The 10,325-nt window shown below is 45.7% G+C and overlaps 1 long non-coding RNA gene across 1 annotated transcript; it reads right to left on the bottom strand.

Moving 5' to 3' along the window:
* Window positions 1–1,282: 1,282 nt before the first annotated feature.
* On the bottom strand, window positions 1,283–9,710 carry LOC309846269. Its single transcript, XR_014301830.1, has 3 exons — window positions 9,461–9,710; window positions 8,145–8,280; window positions 1,283–3,155 (listed from the first exon to the last, which is right to left on the bottom strand). It is a non-coding gene; the product is annotated as an uncharacterized lncRNA (long non-coding RNA).
* Window positions 9,711–10,325: the final 615 nt, after the last annotated feature.

Here is a 10,325-nt window from a genome sequence, read left to right as displayed (position 1 = left end):
GATATACTAGCCTGGATGCTGTGGGGAGGGATTGTGGGTTCACCTTCCTCTTTAAGAACCCTCTCCAACCTCAAAAACAGTGTCACTGTCCCCTAACTCCATGATGGGGACTTAGAACTCTAGCCACGGTGCATATTCTCAGCATTAGGTGAGGCTTCTATGCACTTCAGAGTAATTGCTTTTAGATGCTTCTCATGAGCTTCAGGGCACTAGTCCCATTTTATATTTTCTGTGAGTATGGGGTTCCTTTTCTGTTCCTCTGCTATTTACAGAGGCGTCAAAATTTACCAACATTTAGGAAAAACAGACACATCAATTTGGCAAAGGAACCTTAGGGCCAGACCCAGCAGCAATGAACCTTTTCCTCTTCCTACTTTCCTAGGTCAATTATTTTGCTACAGAGAGCCACCGGAGATGGAAATTTTCAGGAAAGACTAGAATTCACTGAAGGGCACAGGGCAAGGGTTACAGGGGGAACTAGAGTTTGTATTTGAAGCTCATAGACCCTCTTTTTGGGTGTGGTAGAGGGCTCCATAATAGAACCCTGACAACAGTGAGTCACCAGTCATAGACTGGATCATTAAGAAAATTGCAGATACCTGTAGGACGGAGTCCCTCAACTCTATTCATCAGTCATGCTCCCAACTCAGGTCTATTTCTGGGCCAAGGTTTCCCTTTGTGTTAGGGCTGATAGGAAGAACAATGCTGCCAGCCTTTGAAAGCCTCGACTCAGATGCTAGAGCCCAAGTTCTGTCATCAAGGTCAAGTATTATATGAAGGAGTACACATGAGCTTGCTGTTCTGGGAAATTTGTGTCTCTCGTCTGAAGAGGATAGGCTGAAAAATCAATTGAGCATGACATATAGAAAACCCTCCTTGAAATTTTTGAGAAGTGGCAATTATTTCACCCACTTTAAAGTGAGTAACAGGGATGGATCCCAGAGCTCTCCTAATTCAATATAGAAAATCAGGTTATCCATGAATAATGAATGATGAAGTGTGCAGCTAGCCTAGAGAGAAGAGGGTGAAAATTTGGTCCTAGCCACTCACTCTAGTCTTTTAAGATCAGTGCAGAGTCAAAAAGAGGAACAAAACTAGCGCTAAAAGGCAAGGTTTTGTCCAGTCAGCTGTGGGATGCCCAAGGTTTAACCTACGGACCCAGGTCCACAGTCTCTGAGGATGGCAGTTCCAAGAGCAAGTCCCTATTAGAAAACAGAGCTCTTGGTGGGGGGGGGGGTGGGGGACAGTCATGTAAGATCTATTGAAACCACTTTTTGTGTTGGGGGCAGAACTCCCAGGTCCTGACCTCCACAAGATTCAGGCTCCTCCTCTGAGGTGTCACCTGGTCTCCATACCTCACAGGGTTGTTGTGAGGATCGCACGAGAGAATGTCTGGGAAGAGACTTCCCATTCTTGTCATGGACAATTTTACCTTGTGTAATAATTTTCCTGCTTTCAGAGTCTTAGTCTTCCAAGAGTCTGCCCCAAGATATCATTCCACAAAGACTCCTAAAATATCACTTTGTTCCTCTTTTTACCACAAGTAAACCAAGCTCTTGGATTCTCAGATTGGAGAATCTGGAAGAATCTGATGGAGCACAGGACATGCTTTCCTGGGGAACAGAGGAGAGGACTCTCTCTCTCTCCTCTTTCCTGGGGTCCCCCTTCCTAGGATGACTTATGCAGTGGCAGGGCCCAGTGCAGCCTGCAGTTGACGTCGGCTCGGAAGCCTGGAGGGAAAGGAATGTGAAAGAAAGCCTTGGTGTGAGGAATGAGGGAAACACTGTGAAGTCTGGGATGTGGGGGAACACAGTGTTTCTAGCTCTGCCAGGCCCCATCCCAGCTCACTGACCTTAGCTTACTCCTCTTGTCTTCTGCAGCCACTTGGACAAGGTCCCAATTACAGGCAGTCTGTGGCAGCACTTTTATCAAGATCCCCACTGTGAGTTGTGTGATATAACGGCCATGGAAGCTGACTTTCTGCTGTTTGGGAGTCTGTGGAAGATGCTGTTGCCTCACCGCCCTATGGCTCCCACCATTCCTCTGAGGGGCTTAGATCAATCTGCCTTCAGCCTCTCACGGACCTTCTGAAGACCTATAATGGACCCCTCAGTCCCTGTACTTTTGGTTTCCACTTTCTCACTGGATTCTATAGATGCCCACGTTCTAGACCGTCTGCAGACTCCATACCACCGCCTTCTGTATTCTCTGCGGACTCTCCAGAGGCATATTCACCTCAGTTGCTTCCTTGCTTGAGTACCCTTTGGGGGCCCTCTTCCCTCAGTGAACTCTTATCATCTCTTTTCCTCTCATTGGGTCCCATTTTCTCAAAACACTTCTTTGTCCCTCATTTTACCCTCACCACTGGCTTTCCTTTTGTGAAAGTTTACGTGGAAAAGCTAACAAAAAGGGAAAGCTAAACAAAAGGTTTCTGAGCGTTTTTTGTTTAGGACCCCCAAATTCCCTTCTATGTATGACGTGATAGGAGGTTCTAGAATTCTGGTTGTTTGACCTGTTAAACTATTTTTAATCCCCAGATCACTTCTCGGTTGAGTCTTATCACCTAGGAAGTAATTTGATTAGTTCCATGACACTGACAGCAAAGAAAGCTGGATGGCCCCGAAAGGCAGGTGAGTACAAAGCCAGCATACTGTGTAATCGCATGTTGTAGCCAAATGGTGAGTAAGTTGCAGCCTGGCCCTGGACTCTCCAACTGAGGAGGGACTGAGGTAAAATACGAACAACTGAATAACAGTATGAAAGACCTTGGAGGTATCATGGTTAATAGCGAAGAAGCATCAACCATTTAAACCTTAACTTGACAGAGAGGAGAGAAAAAGAGCAAAAGCACATGCAGATTAAAGCACCCTCCTGGGTAGCTCTGGCGGTCTTGTCTGGTGGGTCTTGAGGGAAGGTGGCACTTCCTGCAGTTACCAGCCTGGTCCCAGTGGTCTTGGAGGGAAGGTGCAGCTTCCTGCCCTTGTCTGTTTTGGAACCATCCCTCACATGGCACCGATTGAGGTCTCAGGACAGCCTCCCGGTGGTTTCCTGTGGCTTACGTCTTTTGACTCGGGAGGCACGAGTTTACTATTGTGTTTAGTTGTTAACAGTACCTGGTAAGGTCCTTCTTACGGAGTCTTTCTTTGCTGTCTCCTCTAGAATAAAAAAAAAAATAAGGAAACTTGTGTTATTCAAGAGAATGATGGGACAGAGAGTTAACAGAATATTTTGGTGATTCACAAACTAACTTGGGTCATTTTATGGAAAGAGAACCCCAATTCTGATCTTTTTGTGTACTGTCTGTGTTACAATTTGCAGTTAGAGGCTTAAAAGCCTTTTTCTGTGAATAAATCCATTAATGCGGAATATATTCTTGAAGCTATCTTTTTGTCATTTATAGAATTAAAGGTTATTAATGTGTCTTTATGTGTACATGTAGGCATACATATATATGTATATATAATAAAGTTAATTTTAGTGTTAATTATAATTTGTCTTAGCATATAACAAAAAAGGTAGGTGTGCTTGGGTGGCTCAGTGGGTTAAAGCCTCTGCTTTCAGCTCAGGTCATGATCCTGGGGTCCTGGGATCCAGCCCCGCATCAGGCTCTCTGCTCAACAGGGAGCCTGCTTCCCTTCCTCTCTCTCTGCCTGCCTCTCTGCCTACTTGTGATCTCTGTCTGTCAAATAAATAAAATGTTTATAGCAGCAGTGGCCACAGTTGCCAAACTGTGGAAAGAACCAAGATGTCCTTCAACGGACGAATGGATAAGGAAGATGTGGTCCATATACACTATGGAGTATTATGCCTCCATCAGAAAGGATGAATACCCAACTTTTGTAGCAACATGGACAGGACTGGAAGAGATTATGCTGAATGAAATCAGTCAAGCAGAGACAGTCAATTATCATATGGTTTCACTTACTTGTGGAGCATAACAAATAGCATGGAGGACATGGGGAGTTAGAGAGGAGAAGGGAGTTGGGGGAAATTGGAAAGGGAGGTGAACCATGAGAGACTATGGACTCTGAAAAACAATCTGAGGGGTTTGAAGTGGCGGGGGGGAGGGAGGTTGGGGTACCACGTGATGGGTATTATAGAGGGCACGGATTGCATGGAGCACTGGGTAGTGGTGAAAAAATAATGAATACTGTTATGCCGAAAATAAATTTTAAAAAAGTCTTTAAAAAATATATACTTTATAAAATTTGTATTCATGAAACAAAATTTAAGTAATCTTGAAGTCATATTTAAAAGCTTTTATATTGAAGCTTGATCTCTCATAGCTATAGTAATGAGGGTTATTATTTAAATACATTTGTCTATATTTTATAATGCAAAATAGTTTACTGACATTTTTAATTTTCGTTTTTCTTACATATTTTTGACTAGTATGCAAAATAATGACAATGATTTTTTTTTCCCGAGTGTCAAATTGGATCTTTAGAATTTCCCAAGTGAGGGGTAAAACAGAGGGCTAGAACAACAAAGTTGAGTGAAAGGTAGCTTTAGACAAATATGGAATTTATCAATGTAAAAAGCTTATCTTCTCTCTGTAAGGAGAAGGGAGTACGTTTATATGCAGAAAAAACTTTTTCATATATAGACACAAAAGAGAAAGTCATTACAGGTTTAAGCAGTTACTCAAGCCCTTGACAATTTTATCAAGCCATACAATTAAAAGCCAGTGTTTATTAATCCCTATAGAATGGAAACAGAGGTGAAATCTACATTAATCACAGCGATCTTTCTTTTAGACCAGTTATACAATCTCCTTTAGAGAGTTTCTGTTCCCTTTTTGCCTCAGCATTTCTCAAATGAACATTCTTATTCATGTCAAAGTTCCCCAAGCGGCTACTCTAGTTCTAATTTATCCTTGGTGAAGTTATGCCAGGTGCTAGCACAAGCTCATTAGCAGACAAGCCCACAAGAGATTTTTGGACTGTTTATCAGAGATAAAATATCACTTGTGTTTTAAGTCTTCAGTCCTAAGGTTAGACTGCTTCTATTTGCTGACCTGAAAAATCAGCAGCCACCTGGCTCAACTATGTGGAGAGATCTTTCCCAAAGCCAATTTCTCGTATCCAGAGAAGACTAGAGAAAGTTCTCATAGACAAACAGAAGATGGTATTAAAAGCCAATTTCACCAGCGGACACTCAGGTCGGATCAAGAAACCAAAAATTCCAGCAAATATTAAACTGATTGTTATCTTTGGTCCTTCAATATCAGAATCTAAATTCAGTCTAAAGCCACACAATCAAAGACAGAGATACCTTCAGTGTCTTGAGATTCAAGGAGTCTCAGATATGCACATTATTAGTGAGTCAAGGAGGCCAGCGCTTAGGAAAGGTCTTGACCAAATATCCAGAGAACCTCCAAATGTCTTATTTAGGACAACAGGAGCAAAGTTGTAGTGGACAAAGTCAGGTTTATTGGCTCATTGCAGTGATGGAGGTTACACACCAGAGGAACCATGGGGGGTGTCACCAAGAAAGGGAAAAGTTAGGATACAGTTTTTAGAAAGCATGGCATGTCAGTGAAATTTATGTTAAACAGTATTTTGATAAGTTAAAGCAGAGTAGGACTGTGTGAAAAGGGGGACAATACTAGGTCTGGATGATGAAAGGGGCACACAGTCTCCTTTTCTTCAAAATTACAAATTGAGATAGATGCGGAATGTTGTACACCCAAACCCTTATCCTGAATCTGTTCCTGGGTTGGATATCAAGACAGCGCTCTGTGTCAAAGTGAATTAGATCCTGTAGGCAAAAGCAGGATATTTCATTCTTAATGAAATTATTTCAAAAGTAAAGTTTCTGATAAACTACGATTTTTAGACATCAAGATTCCTCAGTAACCAAGTAATAATCATGCTACTGAGTGTCTTTAGAACACTTTACAGCTACAGTGTTTCCCTGGGAGAAATAGAATTTTCTGCTAACGTGGCAGCTGGATTTATCTGTGTTCTGTGTCTGTTTTCCCTGCTTGATGAATGGAAGGGTGGATTTTCAGTTTCTCAGGCCAAACTAATTTTCACTTTCTCAACATGTAACTCCATCCATTGTTTTACCAGCTTGTGGAACTTGCCAGAAAGAAGCCTTGGTGGCGTGGGACCTTTTCTGAAAATGCTTAACCTCTTCCGTTCTTTTCTGTTTCCCTGCTTTCTAGGATGGTCTGTGTAATTTGGGGGCCCCAGTGCAGCTTGGGGTTGCTACTGAAGGAGGAACCCATAGGGCACAGAATGAGAAAGCAAGACTTGGGGTGAAGTACAAAAGGTATGCTGGTTTCCCCACTATCCAAAAGTAGTGTGTTCCTATAAAGATTTTCATAAGCCCTGTCCCCCAAATAAGGCATAAAGCAAAGAAGCATTACCATTAATTTTTATGGAAAAGCTTTTGGATGTTCCCAGAATAACCCCCTGCAGGAAAGAAAACCTTCTTAGGCTTTTCTGATACCTTAGGCACATCTTGCTAAAGGAGGCACAGAATAATTCAAGAGCAGACACATGCTCAGAGACACGGCTCAGAGGGTGGACGGCATGATGCTGAGGGGCTGAGTGTAGTTCTGGGGAAGGAGTTGGGCGCGCTGCCTCTGTAAAGGCTCCCATAACACAAACACCCAACGCTATTGTCACTGTTGACCTTTTTTTGTAAAAGCAAAAATTCTCTTTGGAGGTCTTTTGGGTAGCAAAACCAGGTAGTAACTAGGTCTTTCCTAAAAGTGGTCTTTCCTAAAAGCGAGGCTGCGTAACACACTTTCCAAAAGCAGGGGAAATCTGGAACTACCCAAGTGTTCTCTGGGAGCTGAAATGAATGAATACGTGTGGGGTGCTTACCAGCTGAAATGAATGAATACGTTTGGATATAGTAAGATAGTGATACAGGTTGGTGTCCAAAAAAGGGCTCACTGTACTTTTTGCTTTCCATCCTTTGCTGGAAGTTGAAAATCCTCTTTGGATTTCTTTCAGCTAGCAAAAACAGATACTCATAGAGGTCTTTTGTAAAAGCAAAGTGGTCTTACATGAACTTAGGAAAAGATGGGGGGAGGGTACCTGTATTAGGTAGGGTGTGGGGGGAATGGGTATAGGCAGCTTGCCTTAGGTGCCCTCACTCTCTCCAGACCCTCTTGTTCCTATTCTGTTCCTGGTTTTAGTAACTGTGGGGTCGAGACCTGCTCAGGGAGGTGGACCTTCTGACCTTAGCGGGGCCTTGGAAGATGCTGCTCTGTCACTGTCTCCTTTGGTTCCTGCAGCTTCTGTACCTGGGCCCTCTCTAACTCTGTCCTCCACTCTTTAACTGACCTTCCAGAAAACCCATTACCTGTCCTTCAGGCTGAGCCCATATTTATCAGCCTTTTTTTTCCCAGGACCCTGCAGAGTCCCATCAACCCTTGCAACTTTCCTAGCTTGTGTCTGACTCTGCTCCCACAGAGCCTGTTTTCTTCTGCGTCTGTCTTGCCCTTCGCAGTGGGTCTCACTCCCTCTTCCCCCCTCTCACCCTATTATTGCCAGCAGAGGCTCTCCCATGTTCTCACGCAGCTCTTTCTCCACTCCCGTCACGGCTTTATCTTCTCTGCCTGGAAGTCCTCCTTGCCTTGGTCTCACCTAATCTTTCAGGATCCTTCCTTCACCCCCACTACCAGCTTCCTCATTTTCCCCACAGGGTCTCCTTATTCATTCTCATCACGGGGCACTGGATCCCTTGTTGCCTCTGGAGCTATAATCCTAACAGACTGTCCTCTACACCCATCATGTACCCTTTCTCCTCTCCCCTGGAACACATTCAGCTACTAGACCCTCTTCCCCAATTAGATACCACCCCTTCACGTGATGCTACCCTCTTTGTAAGGACTTCAGCCTCTCATTTCTCACCAAAACCTCATTCACTCCATGAATCCCATGGACTCATGTGCCTGTCAGCCCCTTCCACCAACTGTCTCTACCCCACTGTTGCCAGACTTTTGCAATAATGACTCAGTGCGTCTCAATTTCAGTCTTACTGAATGTTGTTCCAGAAGGCTCAGCTTCAGAGCCCTTTTGTCTGGCCTCTTATGCTACAACAACCTCAAGCACTGACTGCTCAAAACACTTGCCCCTATCAACCTTCTGGTGGCAGGTGTCTGCTGAGGACTTGTTTCTCCCTACCTTCTCATTCTGTGACTTCGAGCCGGAGTTGTTTGTTTTGTTTGTATTCTGTGAGGTTCCTCCTCTGGGGAGATCCTATAACCAGATACGTGGATGCAGGTAGACACTCTTTCTCAACTCTACTGTCCAGAAGCTCCTGGAGATACAAATCACAAAAGTGTGGATTTCCAGATTTGGGAGGAGAAAGAAAAGGGGATCATTTCTAAAGCAATAAAGGACATATTACCAACTCTATTGTTGGTAAGCACCCCTTAATGTTGTGCCGTACTCCATAGCCCTCAGACTCTTCTGGAGATATGAAGGTGAACTAGAGAAATTGCATAGCATGTAGGAGCTTACAAATCCCCAAACCTTCACAGACTCTGTAGCAGAAATGTAGCCAGCTCTTCTGAGGCCCCCTGCTCTGCACAATGAGTCCCTGCTGGCTACTCTCCTGTTCCTTGATAGTTGTTCCCCACCAGTTTCCCTTCCACCTATTCAATCTCTAATGCCCTCCTCCTGCAATCAAAAAGCAGATAACCATTCCCCAGGAAAACCAATTCCCCACTTTAAAGCCTAGCCCCAGCTAGGGGAAAAGTTCTAGAGAGAACGAACTTACCAAAGAAGGATGGTATGTATCTTCTGTAAGTTGAGTTTCCACTTTAGGAATATGATCATGGAAATGAATTTAGGAATGAATTGGAATTCTATCATGGAGGGAAATAGTTAAGGCCAAAGCATTCCCAGTTCTGGGGCAGCCTGGGGCAGCAGAAGCCCTGTGTCCATAAGCTTCAGGCCCCAAGGAAAAGCCAGAAAAAGAATGCGGCCCCAAAGGATGAGAGGACCTTAGGAGATCCACAGCATAAATGCATCGAAGAAGGGAGGTAGGATTAGGGATATACCAAGCCAAACAGTCACCCTTCCAGCCAGGGACTTAGGTGATACCCTAATGAGCAAGACTCGGTTTTTGCCCCAGCTGGAAGAGACTTCTACAAATAGTCACTTGGGAACAAAGGATGAGATGCTTGCTTCAGTGACTTTGTCCCAGGACACAGCTCAGGGCAAGAAGATCGCTTGCATAAAACCTCCATCACCTGTGCCTTGCCCACAACCCGCTGAAAGCAGAGAAGAGTTTGGGTAAACTATCGCAGTCATCGTTCCAAGCATTTGAGACACATCAGAGAGAGAAACCGAACTGCCTGCCCTTGTCGAGTTTCCCTCTTTGGTCCTTGTGTCGGCTTCCTCTCCAGCCATACAAAACTCTCAAACCTCCTTCATCCTCCTCAAGCTCCTGCCCCGCCCACCACCTCGACAGATGTGCTGTGTGGCTCACACACCTTCGGATAGGAACTTTGCATCGTCAGTCTTCAAAACCGTCGCATCCCACCTTTCTTTCCTCCTTCCTTAGGGTTGTGTGAAGGAGGGTCCTTCTGGAAGGCCTCCCGTGACCCTCCCCAGGAGGGACCGGTGCTCTCACTTTGACCATCACAACTCTTGTTACCCTGTGTTGTCACTTTGGACTACCGTCCAGCGTCTCTGAGCTTCCCCGAGGGGCCCTATCCCCCTCACGGCTGGCCTGATGTGTCCCATCCAGGTAACGGTCAGTAATAACGGTGCAAGAGAATTCACGAGCCAAACTCCAGGAACTCCTGGGGGCGGGGCTGTGGCCTGAAGGTGGGGCCACGTCAGGGGCGGGGCCACGCCTGGGCGGGGCCGCGGCGTGGGGGCGGGGCCTGCCCTGGGGTAACTTCCAACATTCTGGTGGTGGTCCGCCCCGCTTCTCCGATGGATGTTAAGTCGAGAAAGAGGAGTTGGGGCTTTACTCCCAGAGACGAGGTTAGGGTGGGACCTTCGCTCACCCCTGCCTAAGGAGCTTCGTTAGCTGTCCTTCGCCGCAGCCCTGCAGGACCTCACAGTGGGGGCCAAGGGCGGCCTCCAAGGGCCCAGAGAGACCCCAAGCACCAGCCGCCGTCTCTGCTGGAGCTCGGCGCAGGCCATCTTCATCATCATCACTGTAGCACTGACCTCTGTGCGCTGAGCTCTGCCCCACCCTGTCTGCCCAGCTCTAGGCCAGTGCCCGGGCCGGGGTCCCCGTGTCATCGTCCCAGGGGCTGGAGCACTACACACACCTGCGTCGTGAGGCTGTCGCGGGAGTGGAAGGAGAAGTGGAAGGGGACCTAGAACCTATGTTCAGCATAGGGT

The sequence above is a fragment of the Mustela nivalis genome (assembly GCF_964662115.1).
Source record: "Mustela nivalis genome assembly, chromosome: 13".
In the NCBI taxonomy this organism is placed as follows: Eukaryota; Metazoa; Chordata; class Mammalia; order Carnivora; family Mustelidae; genus Mustela; species Mustela nivalis.
This window is presented reverse-complemented; position numbering and strand designations above follow the sequence as displayed.